This window comes from Pinus tabuliformis, chromosome J (genome assembly GCF_031772625.1).
Source record: "Pinus tabuliformis cultivar Carrire ecotype Pingquan chromosome J, CPIR1, whole genome shotgun sequence".
Classification (NCBI taxonomy): domain Eukaryota; kingdom Viridiplantae; phylum Streptophyta; class Pinopsida; order Pinales; family Pinaceae; genus Pinus; species Pinus tabuliformis.
Genome location: NC_142295.1, coordinates 436078073 through 436097899, shown reverse-complemented (window position 1 = coordinate 436097899; position 19827 = coordinate 436078073).

The following is a 19827-nucleotide window of genomic DNA, read 5'->3' as shown; positions in this document are numbered from 1 at the left end:
CATCGCCCTAGCTAGTTTATTTCCATTTCTATTTGTAAGCATATTTCAGTACTTTAAATTAATGAAATGAAGTATTATTTCAATTGCATCTCTGTGTTAGAAAATTATATATTACAGAGCAATGGAACACATAAAATATTGCAGAAATATAAACATAGAAAACGCATAAAACAAGAGAGACACAGATATACGTGGTTCACCCAGTTTGGGCTACATCCACGAAGAAACAGCCAGTCCTTCTTTTATTATATTATCCAACAAACTGAAGAGATACAACCTACAACAGATCCGCTGTAACACCCTCTTCGCTCTCAATCGCCTCTCTCATTCTCACTCAGAATACAGATCTACATAGAAATAATACAATTCCCTCATACATATTGAGGAGTTGCCTTCTAGGGCAAGAAACCATAAATTAAACATAACTGCTACCGTCAGATCATCCGCCTAATGAACGGCCCAGATTTACTAGAAATTACTAGACTTTTAGAAGACAATTTTACATCTATTTTTGGCTTCAGGGGCGCTGCCCCTGAACCCCCACCAAGGGACCGCTGGCCCCCGGACCCCCCAACCGGGGGGGATTTACCCCCGCGGGAGGGAAAAGTCCCCCCCGCGTGGAGGGGTGTACAGTCTTCCTGGGGTATACATCCAGCTGAAACCTTTGAATACAGAAGATAATCAAGCTCCACACCCAACAATCTCCCACTTGGAGACTAATTATAGCAACTTCACCGTTGCTTCATTTGCTAGACACTGACTCCACTATGGACCTGGCTATTTCTCATCTTCTTCATAATACTTGAAGACCAATTGAAACTGAGCAGATTCTTAGTTTCTCCCTGGTTACAACTTTTGTTAAAATATATGGAGGATTCTGGCTAGTGTGTATCTTTTCTAGCTTCAACTCTCCATCTTCCAACACTGATCGTATGAAATGGTACTTGAGTTGTATGTGTTTAATCCTAGAATGAAATGATGAGTTCTTTGTAAGATGTATGGCACTTTGGCTGTCACTGTTTAACCTGCCCAACTCCTGCTTCTTACCCAATTCATCCAGAAACCTTTGTAACCAAATCATTTCTTTACTAGCCTCTATAGTAGCAACATACTCTGCTTCTATTGTTGAAAATGCAACAATACTTTGAATTTTTGAAACCCAACTGACAGTTGTTCCACCTACAGTAAACACATACCCTGTTGTTCTCCTCCTGTTATCTCTATCACTTGCCATATCTGCATCAACATATCCCTGTAGAGAAATGTTTGAACCACCAAAGCATAATGCTTGATTTGTGGTACCTCTCAAATACCTGAGAATCCACTTCACCGCCATCCAATGTTCTTTTCCTGGATTGTTCATGTACTTGCTTACAACTCCCATTACATGTGCAATATCAGGCCTTGTGCAGAACATTGCATACATTAAGCTTCCGACTGTTGATGCATATGGAACTTTAGACATATGATCCATTTCTTCCTGAGTCTTGGGACAAGCCTCCTTACTTAATTTGAAATGGCTAGCCAAAGGTATACTAACTGGTTTTGCATTCTGCATATTAAACCTTTTCAACACCTTTTCTATGTACTCACTTTGAGACAATGTTAATTTGCGATTCTTCCTATCTCTAGTTATTCTCATACCAAGGATTCGTTTTGCAGCACCCAAATCCTTCATTGCAAATGAGTTTGCCAATTTCCTTTTGAGCACATTTATTTCCTGCATGTTAGAACCTGCAACAAGCATATCATCTACATACAATAACAATATAATATAGCTGCCATCATTTTGCATTTTGAGATAAACACAATGATCAGAGTGACATCTAGTATAACCTTGTTCAGACATAAACATGTCAAATTTTAGATACCACTACCTTGGAGCCTGTTTTAAGCCATACAAGCTCTTCTTTAACCTGCACACTAGTTTCTCCTTCCCTTTTACCTCATATCCTTGTGGCTACTGCATATATATCTCTTCCTCCAAATCCCCATGGAGAAAGGCTGCCTTTAAATCTAACTGCTCAAGATGCAAATCTTCAGCTACTACTAGACTTAAAATAGTTTTGATTGAAGTCATTTTAACAACAGGAGAAAATATTTCATCAAAATCAATACCTTTCTTCTGTGCAAATCCCTTCACCACAAATCTAGCTTTGTGCCTCTATTTTCCTCCATCTTCTTCCTTTAGCCTGTAAACCCATTTATTCTGCAATGTTGTTTTACTTGCAGGCAACCTGACTAAGTCCCAAGTCTAGTTATGTGCTAAGGAGTCCGTCTCTTTTTTCGTGGATTGCTCCCAATTCTTCCTGGTTTCTACCTGCACTGCTTCTTCATAATATTCTGGTTCACCAGAATCAATCAACAATACATAATATAATGAAGGAGAGTATCGCTCAGGGGGTCTACTTATCCTGGTAGATCTTCTAACACCACTTTCAGGTGTTTGAAGTGCTTGTTGCTATTGTGGTTGTTGTTCTGGCTGTTGATCATTATGATTTTTAGGAACCATCACTTTTCCTGTGATATCGTCAAGCACTGTGTATTCTATGTTTTCTTTTTCCTGTTTCTTTTCCTGCAACTAATTCTTATACAAGACCTTTTCATTGAATATTACATCTCTACTCCTAATGATTTTGTGATTTTCATAATCATATAAGCAATAACCAAAATCATTAACACCATATCCAATAAAGGTACATTTCTTTGATTTTGCCTCAAGCTTTGTTCTATTTTCTTTATTAATGTGGACAAAGGCTTCACAACCAAAAGTCTTTAAAAATGAGTAGTTTACCTTTTTACCTGTCCATGCCTCCTTTGGAATACCACCATCCAAAGAAATTGAAGGCCCTCTGTTTATTAGATAAATAGCAGTATCTACAGCATCTGCCCAAAATTGTAAAGGCAATCCTACATGCAATCTCATGCACCTTGCATGTTCCATGATTGTCCTGTTCATCCTTTCTGACACACCATTTTCTTGTGGTGTTCCTAGAACTGTCTTCTCTCTGCGAATTCCATTCTCTGAACAGTACCTATCAAACTCTTTGCTGCAATATTCACCTCCATTATATGATATGAGACTCTTCAACCTTTTCCCTGTCTCATTTTCAACCAAAGCTTTCCATTTCTTGAAAGTATCAAATACATCAGATTTATTTCGAATACAATAAACCCAGGTTTTTCTGGTTGCATCATCAATAAAAGTAACATAATAACGAGAGCCACCAAGAGATGATACTTGAGTAGGTCCCCATACATCTATATGCACAAGCTCTAATTTTTCGTTCTTCTTTTCTTTCCCAAATCTAAGGAATCTGACTCTCTTCTATTTTCCATAAACACAATTCTCACAGAATTTTAAATCAACATGCTTCAAACCTAGCAACAAATTTCTTGAGTGAAGAATCTACATCCCCTCCTCACTCATGTGCCCGAGCCTATGATGCCACAATGTCGTATCTTCTCTTGTAGAGATTAAAGCATTAACAGAATTAGAAATACCATTGCATAAATACAATGTACCAACCTTTTCTCCTTTCGCTATTACTAGGGATCCTTTAGTGACCTTCTAGGTTTTATCTATGAAAGTACTTACGCAACCTTCACCTCCCAACTACCCTGTTGAAATCAGATTTTTCTTCAGAACTGGAACATACCTTACCTCCTTCAATAGCCATTGATTTTCACTCTGTTGTGTTAGGTTCCTATACCAATAGGTTTCATTTTTCATGATTGGCTGAAGAAGATCCAAATATGTTCATCCTTTCATGCTGCAAAGGTTCCATGTTTTGTAAAAAAATGAAGAAAATTAAAAAATGAAAAGAGTGTATGCCCTAAAAGAAAAATCAAAGGGCAAAAAGAATAAATTGGTCAGAAAAAATGATGAAAATGAACCCCAAACCAAAAGACCAAGAAAGCGTTCTAGTTTAAATGCCACTACTACTCCATTGTTGCAGAACTTCATTGTGCAGAGGTGGTTGATTCTAGATACAGTTGATGGATAGCCAGACAGTTCAATCCTGGTTAGATCATGTTTGAATTTACTTGTCTTCAGAATAGAGAATAAAGATCTGTCCAAACAGTGTAAGCTTGGCAGATGAGTAAATAGGTAGAGAAATAAAGGAGCCCAACTGCTTAATCTGGGCCCTTGGAAGAGATAAGAGTAGATCTAGATAGGAGGGCATTCAAAAGAAAAGAGGAAAATCAAGGTTTGCTAGTCCAAATGCACCCAATCAAAAGGAAGAAAAAATGTTAGGTGTATTAGGCTGGGTAGGCAGTTTGAGGTTGCAGAAGCAAGTTTGTGATCACCTTTTTGTCTTGTCAAGAAAGACTCATCTCATCAATGACACAAGTACCATGGCAGTTGTTTGGTTGCAGGACAGTGGAAGCATGACTAATTTCCCCTATCATTCCCCCAGAAATCATTTGCTAACATCCCCTCAAGGACATTGGGATCTGCCCAATAGTCCTACTTCACTTCATTTTATGAGAAATCCTAAGTTGAACTCTGAGTTTACTTAGTTAAAAGAAGCCACATTTCTTGTGTAAAAGATCTTACCATTTTACTTCATTTCCCTAAAAACCTAAGTTATTACCTTATCAACTTAGCGTTTCCTATCCATAAAATCATATTAACATTAACTCTATTATTTAGCTCCTTTATCATTCCCCATCCCTATTTTATAAAACTATATCAAAAAACCCAAAAAATACTTAAAATATCCCTACCCTTGGCAACTATAGCCATATAACACAAGTTCGGGAATTATTAGTCCATCTGGGACATTAATAATAACCCTTCCGCGTCCAAAACACATTAGGGGTTGATTTGACATCTGGTTAAATTAACAACCATGCTGAACCCCTCACATGAACCATATATTAAACCTAGCGTGCATGTAAATACTGGGTTTTGTTTTAAATTTGGTTAAACAAATAACCATGGCCGCCCGCATAACCACATAAAACCCATAATCCAAAGTTTTTACCCCGCAAATATTAAAAACATTAAAATATTATGGCGGGTCCCGTATCATAAACCCTCCGTCATCTATCAATGCCCATCGACCGTCCGATCCCATGTCGTAGATCCAATGGCTGGTGGCAATATCGGAGCCACTCATCTGCTGAGAGTTAGCATTCGGGGGATGGGCGGTATTGCTGTCGTACCCCTGCCACGCGTCGGCTTCCTCGTGTGATCGGAGCCCCCTCCTGCAAAACCACTATGGGCCAAAGGCGGTGCGGGGAATACCGCTTACCGCCCGGCCGCCTACCCCTAACGTCAAGCCCACGTCACCTGATAACGTCGCATCCATGTCGCCCACCACTACTCTGCACCAGTGCCATGTCTTCTACTGACATCACCACCCCGCCACTGTGTCATCCGCCACGTCATCCGACACGTCAGCTGACACGTCATCCTCCATACCCGCTACACGACAAAATTACGTCATGATGACATCATCACAAAAAGCGCCAAAAAGCGCTAAAAAGCCCAAATTTTGTTAAAATTCACGAAAGTGATGGTTTACGTTCATTTTTATTTGTTCGCTTGCGGAGACCGTGCATGCAACTTACGACCAATTCGCCTCCAGAACTCCAATTCGCCACCTAGACGAGTTCACTCTGCAAACTCGGCCCCCTCAGCTCAGTGTTGTACTCGCAATTTGTACCAGTGGCCTGTAAAACAGGTATTTACCCATTATTCGCCCGTAAACCTTATTTTTCAAAATTTCTCTATTTGAAATCAACTGAGGAACTATATTTCAAAGTAAAATGCACTCCTGCCTATGAATCACCACCTTTTAATTCACTATGTGAGCCATTGTTCAAAATAAAACCTGCAAACTTTGCCCTCCTCTGCAAATTGGCCATTAAACCACACTTCGAGCCCATTTCCACCGGCAGAGTCTCCAAAACTGCCCAAATAGTGAGTTAATTCGTCAAAATCCACTGCAAAAAAGCACCAGTTCCTCTGTTTTATCCAGCTTCCCAATTTACCCTGTAGACTTTGTCTTTCTCCTCTGAATTCTACCTAGTGAGGCCATTTCTATATCAAAGCTTAGTCTGCAAATTCCCTGGGAAAGGCTTCAGAGCCAGTGTTCTATTGTCTGTTGTTGCACAAACCCGAGTTCCAAATTACAAACACAGAGAATTTAAAGATGGCCACTCCAACAGCCTTGAATATCACTCCTCTCAATGCACCCCACAAGGAACTGGAAGCATTACCTTTGGCTGATAGGGACTACCTAATCCAAGACTTGGTTGGTGACAGAAACCACCTGCAAACATTTTGTGAGCTGAGGAACAGTTATCTGAATAACAGTGATTTATATGGGATATGGGAATCAAATTTTCCTATATACTTCCTTCCCTCTGTCAATATCTTCCCTGAGATAATTTGCCTCTGCTGTGAAAACTATGAGCCAACTCAAAGGGCAGTCAAGTCTCCATCTGGGAGCATCCTCTTTCATATAACTCCTGACTCCATTAATCAAATGCTAAACTTCAAGAAAACTCAGCTTCTGGTCCCTCTTTCTATGAAATTCCTGCTTGATGAAGGTCCCAAACTCTCCAGCTCAGAGATAGCCCGAATTGCCCAAGTATTCATGAGAGCAGATCGCTAGCCTATAGGGCCACCTCCTTTTCTCTATATACATTTCAATGAAGTGGGTAAATTACTCATTGAAATGATATCTTATGTTCTGGGTTTCAAGACAAGTGAACATATTTATGAAACTATACTAGGCTTGCTGTCTGCATTTAGCCCAGGATAGCCCCCTGCTGTCAAATACAATTATGCCAAATTCATTGCCAATAAGATACATGACCAACTACTGAAACTGGATAGGGAGGGAGTCTTCAAGTACTCATCCTACATCTATCATCTATTCTTGTATTATCAGCTAGACTGCTTCCAATGCCCCATCAAAAGATTGGACTCTAAGGGAGAAAAGAGGTCTGTGATTTTTTGGACCTCAGTCTTTCATGAAGTCTGCAGCTCTCCCTACTCTTACTGTGAGTTCATTGACATGTTTGTCTATCCGTTCTCTTCTCTCCTAATGAGAACTCCTCCTGCTAGGCTATCCTATGACATGCAGAAAATATTGTAGCTTTCAAAAACTACAAAATAGATGACTGGTACTTTTACCAGAATCACACTGTCATCAGGATATATGGTTGTGACCTCTCTCCCTACAGGCTGCCAAGATATGTGCCAATGAGACTATTTGCCTTGGAATATTACAGGCAATTTATCAACTCATATTTAACTCATTTTCATAGCACCAAGAAAAAGGCTCAGTTGAAATTCAAAGACCAACTAGGCCCCTTTGTCATGAACAAAAAAGAAGGATGGCAAGATGTTGATCAAATATTGGGGGAGAAACTCAGGTTAAAAAGAAGTTTTTGGTGGGTACCTTATGACCCAAATGGCTTTATCAATGCCAAAAAAATAAAATATAGGCTATCGGCCTATGAACATTGCAAAATTCCACAGATAGAACAATTTGCCAACCAAGATGAGTGGGTGGAAGGCACACTAGTTGAAGAGTTCACCCAAGAAGAAATAATGGAGCAAAATGTGAAAGATTTGGAAAAAACTCTTGACTTGGATTCTTTTGAGCAGGTGACATTCAAACTGCCACAGCAAGCCGGAGAAGGCACATCAACTATTGCAACTTCACAAGCTGCCCAAGAAAAGACTACACCAACAGCAGGTATAGCAAAAGGCAAGGAGGTAGTTGATGCAGAGCAAGAAACAATGACAGACCAGCCAACTACCTCAAAGTAACAGAGTCAAGGGCAAGCCCCTCCACTGTAGACAAAAGCTCCACAGGTATCGGCTTTACAGACTCCTCTCAATGAGGAAAGAGGCAAGAAACGGGACAGGGAAGAGACCACACCTGCAAGTGGGTCAACACAGCAGCCAGAGGCCGAAAGGCAGAGAATAGATCCTCAAATTGAAGAGGAAATTAGTGAAGGAATCATAGAGAGCCCAAGGAGGGAGAGGGAAACCAGCTAGCAAACATCCACCAGCTCTCACAGGTAAGAAACAAAGAGGCAACATGGTATGGAGGTGTCCTCCTCGAGGCAGCAAGGTGCACAACCATCTGGTATTAAGGGAACTTTCATGGAAATCAAGGCCCAAAATGAGTTATTGAGAATACAGTTGTACGATCAATTTCTCAAGACAACACCCTCCAAACAGTAGAGATTAATGGCAGCTTATGACATTAAGGAGGAGAAAATGATCTTACGTCATTTCAAGCCTAAGGTGCCACAACCACAAACAACTGTAGACTACATTAAGATAAATTTAGAGGTCCTCGCCAAGGACATACACCCCATGGACCAAATTGAGCTACACAATCAAACAGGTGAAATGGTCTATGCTACACTAGCAGACAAGGCAATGCTAGCCCACCAATTGAAGGAATCATTGAGAAATACATCTAATCAATTGGATTTGGAAAAAATGTCTTCCTTGGCCAAGGACAACAGAATAAAGACATTGGAGGAAATTATTAAGGAACTAGGGCATGATCCTAAGGATGCCAAGGGCATCAAGGCCCTCATAAGGAAAAAGGAAGAAGATATTGCTGAAATTAGAAAGCAATTGAGGCTACCTGCAACCATGCACCCTCAAACTACAGAGCTTGTACAAGAAAAAGAAGGTGAAGATATGATGGATCTACTAATGAGGATGAATCAAAGAATAATTCAAATGGAGCAAGAACTGGAGAAAGCATTGCAAGGCAAGTAGGGAGAGTCAACCTCCCAGCCACCTATAACAGCTCCAACATTCCCCATTGCCCTTCCCACAGTAGCAGCAGCAATTCCTCCTATCATCCCAGCATCAACAATAGGTACATCAACCACGGATGCTTCAGCAGCAGCAACAACAACAGTGCCAGAATCTAGCATGAGTATGGAAGAAATGATGAAAGCAGTCAAAGAGCTAGAAGTTCAAATGACGGAGCTGAAAGAGGCCAAAGAAAATTTGGCCAAGCTAGAAGTAAGCTATGACAAGTCCAAGATAACAGCGGCTGAGAAAACAAGGGAAATAAAGGCCTTGGAAAATAAAATAAAGTCCTTAGAAAAATAGCTTACTCTAGCTGAAATCAAGAAAATTTTGTGGGTCAAAATTGGCTAGTCTATCACTGATCAATGGCAATCAATTCAGACTATACATGAGCAAATAGAATTGATAGGCTTAGCTCAATTTGAGACTCAAAAGGCCAGAGCATCATTGGGAAATATGCCTGAGCAAGCCAACAGAATGATTCAATTTTTGAATACTCATACCAAAGAGCAGCTGGCAGCTCTAGATATCAGGAACAGGACAGACACCATTTTGATAGTAAAAAAGGTGTTGACCCTGAGGAATTTTGTACAGACTTTAGAAAGAAAGTGCCAAGAAATGTAGGCAGAAATAAATGCCTTCAAACTAAAGTTTGCAACATTGCAGAGCAAAGGATTACCCAGCTTGTTAACCAGCAGTGGAAGACTGCTAACACATGAACAGTATGCCAACAGGGTAAATAATTATGTTTCCAATCAAATTACAGCATCCTCAAGCACCTCAGAAGAAACAAGACCTCCCTCTCGACAGAGTCTTTATGACAAATTAGAAAATCTATTCTACATTGAACATGAGATAAATCACCTCTTTGAGGTCTAGCCCAACTTCTATAGATACACTGAAGCTGATGAAACACTCATAAAAATACAAAGACATCAGTTGCCTACTGAAGACTGGTGGCAAGGAATGCTGGAGGTTTTGCCAAGGTGATCTTGTTTCTGTTTCCTTTTTTGGTCAGCTACAGGTCAGCAAATTCAAAGGCACGGGCCACCTATCAAAAAGTGAAAACAAAAAAAAGAAGAATTCAGATTGTGACTGAAGCTCATTAATGCAAGATCAAGCACCGATGACAAGGCTAGGACAGCAACACAACAAGACATCAAGGCAGAAAACGCAGGAAACACAGAGTAAAGGTGCAGCTACCAGCCGACTCACTCAGTCCAAAAGTCAAATATCTCTGACAAATTAAACAGCCAGCACACCAACATTTACTACAGCATTTATTTCTCTCATTTACTTCTTCTGAAGAGTTGGTGAAGGAAGTTATTGCTTGAGAACTTATCTACATGATATTTTGTGTCTCCCCTTTTGTATAAATACCTCCCCATAAGATGTATTTGGGGTTCATGATTTTCTCTCTGGAATATGCTGTAATTTTGAGACTGTCTAATACAAAGGCTGTTGAGGTTCACTGTTGCTGGACCGCCTGAACGTGGATTTGGTGTTCTGGGAACTTCTACAGAATTCCTGTGTCTTTCTATGGATCAATAAGTTGCTCTAACATGTGTTTATGTTTTCTGTGTTTGCAAATTTCATACATGTTTCATAGTCTTAGTAACAGAGAAAAAGAATAGCCCAGAATTTGTTTAAATACACTTTGTGTTCAATCTCTTGTATTGATTATGTTTTCTTCAGAGTTAGTCATAAACATGAATTCTTAGCTGCTCCTGTTTCCACTGATTCTTTCACTTTGAATATTGCCTAGGAATTCTTTACTGCTCCTTAGTAATATTCATGCACTTTCCCTTTGCCAACATGATGAAGGATTCTTGACTGCCCTTCATCCACTGGATTACATTCCATTAACTTCCAGATGTCAAAATTGTTCCAAGGTTGATTATCTTGCTCTGTAGCATTACCCTTTACCAAAAATAACACTCTCAGCAGTCTCTCCTCATCGACCCCATTTGCCCAATGGTATAAACTATTTTAGACTTGCATCCCAGCTCTATTTAAGATCACCATCCAACAAATTTAAAATCAAACTCTGTGCATCATAACTAGCCTAAAATACTTAAAAACAAAGCTAAATTACAAAGAGAGAGCCCTCTCTGGTTGTAGGTTGGCTAGAATCTGCAGCTAAAAGACTGGTTAGTGGTTACCTCGGCCGTATTCCCTTCCGGAGGCAGGGAACAACCTGAGTGATAACATGTTGTTTTATGAAAATTGTACCCATTCCAGCAATTTTATAAGGTTTATCATCACCCAATCGAACCTGTCCAAAATCTCCTTGAACATAATCATGAAAATGTTTCTTATCAGGTGAGGCATGGAATGAGGCCCCTGAATCTACCACCCAGGCATCACTAATATTTTCTAATGAAATAATCAAAGCATCTTGCAACACATCACCTGTTACATTCACTTCATGATTAGTTTCTTGTTGCATGTCTCCTTCTTTTCCCTTCTGAGACTTGCAGTCTTTCTTCAAGTGTCCTTTCTTCCCGCATTTCTAGCACACTATCCCTGATCTGGACTTGGATCTTCCTTTTCTTGACTTACTACAATATCTTGGGCTCTTTCCTCTTTCCATTTTTCTTCCCCTAGTCTCTGCAGTCAAAGCATTACCTGATGTCTCACCGGAGCTTTTCCGTCGCATTTCCTCACTAAGGATTACACCGACAACATCATCAAACTTTGAAGTACTAGATCCAGGGACAGAGTTACTAATGTCCATAACTAAACTATTTCAACTTTCTGGCAATAAGCACAAATAAACGCTTCATAAGAAATACCTTATTTGAGGCCGAGGGTTTTTCATATAGTTTGGCCAATGCCGACATTAAACCTTGTGTTGTCGTTTCCTTTGAAATATTAAATCTTACCGACACCGCTAGGCACAGCCGTATTGTTCCAAGTGCCTTTCTATCCAGAATATCCCATTCTGTGTCTGTCATACTCGTCGGCTTCTTTGTCTTTCCGCTCAATGGTAGGTACAGATCTCTCTGATACAGTTAATCTTCCATCTGCATCTTCCACAGCTGGTAGTTTTGGTCTTTGAATTTTTTGACCGTAAACCTACCATCTTCTGCCATTGCTCCCATTCAAACCAGGAACCCTTCTCTCCTGCGAATTTATTAAGCCAAATAGACCTTCGGCTTTGATACTATTTGTTAGAAAATTATATATTACAGAGCAATGGAACACATAAAATATTGCAGAAATATAAACACAAAAACACATAAAACAAGAGAGACACAGATATATGTGGTTCACCCAATTTGGGCTACATCCATGGAGAAACAGCCAGTCCTTCTTTTATTATATTATCCAGCAAACTAAAGAGATACAACCTACAGCAGATCCGCTGTAACACCCTCTTCGCTCTCAATCTCCTCTCTCTTTCTCACTCAGAATACAGATCTACATAGATGCAATACAATTCCCTCATATATAGTGAGGGGTTGCCTTCTAGGGAAAAAAAACCATAAATTAAACATAACTTCTACTGTCAGATCGTCTGCCTAATGAACGGCCTAGATTGACTAGAAATTACTAGACTTTTACAAGGCAATTTTACATCTATTTTGGGCTTCGGGGGTGTTGCCCCCGAACCCCTTCCAGGGGACCGCTGGCCCCCGGACCCCCGTGGGGAGGGGTGTACAGTCTTCCTAGGGTATACATCCGGCTGAAACCTTTGAATACAGAAGATAATTAGGCTCCACACCCAACACTCTATGTTTATCTCTGTAATTTGTTGCGTTCCTGTTTAAATTTGGATCAAGTTGCCAACTTCGCATCTTTACACAGGAATCCTTTCTCTTCTTTCACCTTTGTTATTTTTTGAAAGAGAACTGTGCATAAACACTTATTTATTTTTGGGGTGGAAGTGGGATCTCGACTTATTGAGAGTAGGAGAGGTTGTTCCTTCAGAGAAGCATATAAAGACCTCTAATTAAGGTTTTCTCGTTTATATTTTCCCCTTCTTTGTTTCTACTAGTAGGATAATCTTGAACACACCAGAGCAAAAACCTTAGTATAGGCATGAGGTTTCCCAGGTGAGACACGAGTTCATGGTTCGACCAAAAATTTCCTTACAGATGGATCATATTTTCCGTCAAGACTTCATTAGCTAGAAGTTACAACCAAGCACAAAGAAGACGGACATAGGACTGGCCAAGCACTGCAGTGTCACAAGACTCTTTGAACTTCAACCACATACCCATTCAGAAACCAGAACACAGTGCAGGCACAACACTTATTCGTGTAGTGAAAACAAACGAAAAACTCAACACGAAAGGAAAACAAGACGAGAGGAAAGGCGTACACAACAAGGAAACAAAACTAGAAGACAAGAAAGAAAAATGACTAAAGCAACAGGATGTAAAATAAGAAAACCATGACGGACTATGAGTGCAAGATGAGTGTAAGGAAGGGAAAACTGAGATGCAACTAATCCTACTCCTATCGTTACAATGAAATGGTTGGGGTTACGTGAAATTAAATTTCCAGTGAAGCCATCGTAGTCACTCTCGACCTGCATCCACAAAGATACAAGCGATTAAAATAGATAAAAAGTAGTGTGCAACAGAAAATAAAAAACTTGAAAAAGTTGCACACGGAAAGGAAGGTCTTGCCTATGGGTAGAAATATGCATCACAACCACCCAATACACGTGCTTACCTTTTTTATGGACACCCTTTCTAAAAAAACCTTGAAAACTTCTTGCGGATGCGTCCTCTTCTATACCGAGCTTCTCAGCAAGCGCGAGGAAGGATTGAATCTTGTTGCCTGCAACATGGCTTGCCAAGTAAGATTGTTCCAGCCATTTAGTGATTGGATCATAAAATTCATGATAGCTATTTGGAAAGCCTCGTGACTTTTGAGAGGATGAATTTATAATTCGAGAGATGGGATCACGATGGGAATCTTGTAAGGAAAAATAAAACTCATTCTCAACAGTCATGCCAAGACAATGAGGACCTACCATAACCATTAGGATAAGTTGAAGTACCTCACCTGTTTGACAGAAATCTGAAGAGAAAGATGGTAAAAAATGAATATTAGAGTGCACAAAGAAACTCTCATCGGGTGTGCTCATGGGAAAATGATAAGCCGAACAACAGTCACCCAAGACAGAGAAATGATCAGATGAGCTGGTTGAGATGTCAAATTCCCATTTTTTAATTTGAAAAATCATGCGAACGCTCTGCACAATCGAACCAAGTTCCTCGTGAGCTAGATATGGTGGACCACCTTCCTGCAACTGGTAAAAAATTGCACAGGCATCATGGTCATCGTAGAAATTTAAAAGGGATGCTAGCATTGTGAATGCGTGAGACCATTTGGGGCGTGGTAAATGAGAGGAACTTGATTCGTGTGATAACTTGTGTGCTCATCATCACCTAGGGATATTTTTAGTGTGATGAGCAGACAGATTTTCAATACAAGATTCACAAGAAGATCGAGGAGTTGATCAGGGAAGGGAAAATTCGATAGGTATGATTAATCGCAAAGACAGTCTTTGAGTTGATCAACCTCACAATTCCATGATTTCATGAGAGACAAACACTCCCAAACTGGGTTTGATGTAAGAGATGTGCATGAAGATGAATGCACTGTAACAGATTCGTGGATTTTGTCATAAGTGAAATTTTGAAAATTTGAAAGATCACACCCATAATACCAATTTTTTTTACACGGGAATCAACATAAATTGAGACCATGCAAATAAATGGATTGTTTGTGAGAAACCATATCTGGTTGGGTTTGGGGGGCTTACTAGAGTCGTGAGGTCGTGACATAACCATCAACGAATGTTGAAGTGCCTTGACTCCCTTGTATGTCCCAAAACTTTCTAGAATTTCATGCATGGCTTGAGGATGGTTGTTGTTGCTGATTTCAAAATTTCTCTCAGTATGGCAGCCATCTATGTCACAAGTTTCACTAGAATTTTCAACTTGAGCAAGCTGACTTGAAGAGTTGTCTTCATGCAAGAGAAGAGATGATGGGGGATGGGAATAAAACTCTGTGATTAGACATTTTTCAACTTTATCATGGACTTCCTCACCGTCTTGTGTCAATTGAGGAGATGACTCATCAAATGAAGAAACAAGAGAACGTGGAGTATCTTCAACGCATTTTATGCGTTCCAAATGGTAGGACACACAGGGAAGTGAGGTGAAGAGGAAGTTTCGATATGGACATCTTCTTTGACCATAGCACATTCTAAATTTGAGTTAGAATCTTCATGAGAAAACAGAAGATCACATGATGTGCTTGGGCATTCGTCACGACATATGGAAGCATGTCAGTGATGACTACCCAAGACTGGGGGTTGATCGAAAGAATTAATTGTACATGACGTTCCACCGATATTGGTAGGTTGAGAATAATTTGATAATGGAAGCTCATTGTTTTGATGCACACAATTTTGAAACAGAGAGGAAGATTGATAGTGTCCTCACCTTTATGCTCCTTTGCCTATGTAATGTGACTACCTTGCACCTAATCACAATTTGAGCCAACAACTTGAGAATAAAGAGGATGTGAACAACTGGCTGGTGAAGTGGGTTGATCAAACAAGTCATGGTACAAGAAGTCATGTCTTGTAGATGATGGAGGATGGCAGAGATGCAGATCGGATTCGAGACTTGAGTTATGGATGGTGACATCCTCTTATGGAATGGAGGAGTGAGTCTTCATTGTAGGCTTCCTGAGCCATTCTGGAATTTCCTCCATTGAAGCAGGAGACAAATGAGAAGATGGGCTGGGGACATGCTGCACATATTTCTTAGCTTTGCAATCATCAAAAGGGGGCACCCACTTCGAGACCGAAAGGGAGGAGGAAAAGGAAAAAGCGGGGTGTTAGGCTCCTCCTCTCCAATCTGAGGTGCCTCATGATACGCAAGAGTTGGGGAGGAAGGGAAATCACGAGGTTCACCGAATTGAGAAATATGAACCAAGCGTTTAAACTCTTCCCTTAAGAAGTCAAAATTCACCATTTGTTCAGGAATTTCGTAATAGGGGTGAAGGAAGCAATCAAAAAAGTCCTCAATTGATTCATCATGATCCATACCTAAACAACATAATTTTTCATGGAAATCCTGGTGGCTTTACTCATCGAATGTTTTAATCATCATTTCAGAAAGCTGACCAAATGAATCGATAGAGGCAAAGGGTAATGTGTAACACCAACATTGAGCATGACCTTTGAATGTGAGGGTGAGTAATACAGTCCAGACATCTTCATACTCTATCTTGTGGCATAGGAAAAGTTTATAACTTGGCACACATGTGCACGAAAATATGGTTCACCCTCACCACTGAACTTTAACTTGGACAGGTCATGGATAACTTCCACGGGGATGGTACATTCAAACTTTGTAGAAATACATCATGGGATTATGATGTCAAGAAGAGCCATTTTTAAATAAGAGATTCAAAATAGACTCTATGAGCACAACCTGTCGTCTGGCCCTTCTTCTAGCTCCATTTTGTTTATGGTGTTGGACCCACCAACAAAGGGGGTCTCCCCGATGTGAAGTCCCAACTAGAGCTCACACCGTTTGGTGTAATAATCCAATTCGATATGAAGGATCGATTTCCATATACTTAGAGAATTGCCTTGGCTCTAGCTGTCAGCACATGAGAGTGTTACACTGGTATCTTCAAACAACAAGGTACGTATTCGTGGTGAGTGTGTAATGTAACTATTTCGAGATTCTATTACTACAAAGGGGGAGGGTAAAGTGAGTCTCTAAATGAAATATAGTAGTACAACCCAGGAAGAGACACATGTGAACTAGAAAGGCCTGTCCAGCACCCAATGGAATAGTCCACAGCGGTGCGACAGTCACTAAAACCGAGGTGAAGGGGACAACAAATACACCACCCAGTGGAGTAGTCCACGTGGATGTGACGGTCGTTATAACCAGAAAACAAAGATGGTTTGTCGAGTATCATGTGAGTAGTCCACAAGGATGTGACAACGGTCATAACAAATACACAAAGGTGGTATGTCTAGTATCCCACGAAGTAGTCCATATGGATGAGACAACAGTGATACGCAATACAACACATCTTCAAAAATGTAAGTAATAAAATAACCAAAGTAGTTCAACTATCTTAGTACAAGTTAAGCAAACATATATTACAAATGTTTAAAGAGTAGTATTACAAACATCTACAAAACATGCATGGAAACATGTTTTCCTTAAGAGGCTTATGAATTAAGCAAAAGTCCCAAGACACATCTATACACCATACATCACTAGTCCCACTAGTGGGACATTGGAGCCACTCCTTTCTCCTCAAAGAACAAACTACAAACTCTCAAGGCTACATGGGAGGAGCCAAGGTAAAATTCCTTGCTCATACAATGGGAGGGGTATATATAGCCAAGGGTGATGCTTGACCCTTGTGACTCTTGGACTACCCTCATCACCGTTTAACTTCCAATGACTTTTCAACTAACATGACTCTTCAACTTCTTGTGTGTGTCCATTGGACTTCACTTTACATTACATTGTGATACAATGGATATGGCCCATAGTGGTGATATGGCCAAGACATCTCATGAAACAACTCGACATGACACTACTGACATGTACTGGCTGAATATGGTGTCTGTGTCAAGTTGCTATGTTGTTGAGTGATGGATGTACTCTTAGCGTGCTTTATCTTTTCCTCCACATGGCATACTGTTGTGGGTTCTTCTATGGTCTTGGTCTTGCATGATGGTTCAATTCATATGTTCCTTTCACTTGTTGCTTGATGTGCTTGGTACGTTTATCCAAATACAATCAAGTATTCTAGCATGTGCACTCCTCCTTCATCTTGTTCATCACCTCGCCATGATCTATCAATGTACCTTTTCCTGCAATTAGCTCATGACAGGATGACATGAAATCCAAAACCTCCTAGTTTAGCATGATGGATTTTTATCATGTTTCGAGTGACAGGGAGGGAGGACAACTCACCAAGACAACGCAGAGGGCATCTCAGGCTAGAATGAGGAACTCCAAGAGGACAACCTGCACTGTCAAGAAAAATTGCACAGTGACCAATGGGAGGAATAATTGCGCAGTGAAGGACACTAATGGCAGCTGCAAGGTGGGGCCCTGAGGGGCACTTCTACGTAGTTCCTGGTGGGAAGGAAAGACAAGTCTTCAAGGGATCTGTTGGGTAGTTTTGTACAATTTTCAAGAGCAAGGCATGACAGAGTTGCAAAGGACCTGTTGAGCATGCCTGCACAATTTTTGAGAATAGTTTAGGACAGGAAGCAGAGGGCCTGCTAGACATGTCTGGGAAGTTTCTGAAGGTGTTGGGTGTGGAACCTGATTATCTTCCTTATTCAGAGGTATCGTCACATTGGACCCAATTTTGTAATGTGGCAGCAACGCCGCCCGTTCATTAAGCAAAGATCTGATGGTAGAAGTTATGTTTAATTTATGGTTTTTTCCCTAGAAGGCAACCCCTCACTATATATGAGGTAATTGTATTGCGACTATGTAGATCTGTATTTTGAGTGAGAAAGAGAGAGGAGATTGTGTGAGAGTGAAGAGGGAATTACAAAGGATCTGTTGTAGGTTGTATCTCTTCATTTTGCTGGATAATATAAAAGGAAGGACTGGTTGTTTCTCCGTGGATGTAGCCCAAATTGGGTGAACCATGTATATATGTGTCTCTCTTGTTTTATGTGTTTTCTATGTTTATATTTCTGCAATATTTTATGTGTTCCATTGCTTTGTAATATATGATTTTCTAATAGAAGGCAGTACAGAGCAAGGCAACAGATGACCAGTTGGACATGTATGCGTAGTTTTGGAGATCAATGTAAGACAGGCAATAGGAGGTCTATTGGACATGTCTGTGTAGTTCCTAAAGGTAGTGCAGAGCAAGGCAGCAGAGGACCCAGAAGGAGGCTTGATGCTTGTGCTTGAGAAATGTGCAGTTCAGTTTGGACATGGAGGCAGTTTCTGCGCAGTTCTGGGAGGCAGACAGGCTACTCACCTCCGGTATGGTGCAGTGCAACTGACTTGGAGGACAGCCTCAAGCACTGTGTAGTTCCAAGCAATAGAGAAAGTCCACTAAAGGATGAGACTGCACAGTGAAACTCAATCAGGATCCGGTGGAAGAGGGTTGTCCGGTTGAAAGAAATTGAACTTGTGAAAAATTGACTTTGTGATCATACACTTAACATACGTCAAAAACGATACAACACAAACCACCAGTATAACAAGACAAAGCATTCCCTTGGTGAGACTGTCTTAGAGCTGAAAATGACAAGCGCGAAACTTTTGATAAACCTTTGAACGACCGTGATGACACTTGCACAACAATGCTTACAACTTTGTGTGTGAGTACGATTGATGTTTACATAGCGAAGAAAACCCAAACACACAAAGAAAAACCTTCAAACTCAACAGAACAAGATCGCAAGCATGACAAAGGAATCAATATGCCAAAAGATGATCACTGGTCAAACAAGCAAAAGGGTGAAAAGACTTCAGAAGAGCTCATGGGTGAGCTTGAGTGTTTTCAACCATCAAAGGGAAATTAAGGAAGGCTCCGAAATTTGGATGTAAGCCAAAAATTTTGGAGGGTGTTGCAGCCGCTACAATAGACCCCTACTAGCCATGACAAGAATTTCATCAAACATGTTACAAATATGTAATCTACAATTCATAACAATAGATTTGAGCATAGGGGTCTCATAATTATCTAAGATTCGTAAAGAAGCATTGTTTCTCTATCAAAATAGTTTCATTATCATCTATTAGGTCATATATTCATTGTACATTCATTTGCAAATAAAAACATGATGGAAACCATACATCAAGTCTATCATAAAACATACTCATAACCAACATATAATCAACAAAAATAACAAAGATATAACAAACATAACAATCACATATGAACCAGTATATTTACACATGAAATACCAAGGCGAAAGAGCTCTTATTAATGAATGCAAAATCCAACTAGGTTTGGGACTTCCACGAACCACCTGACCA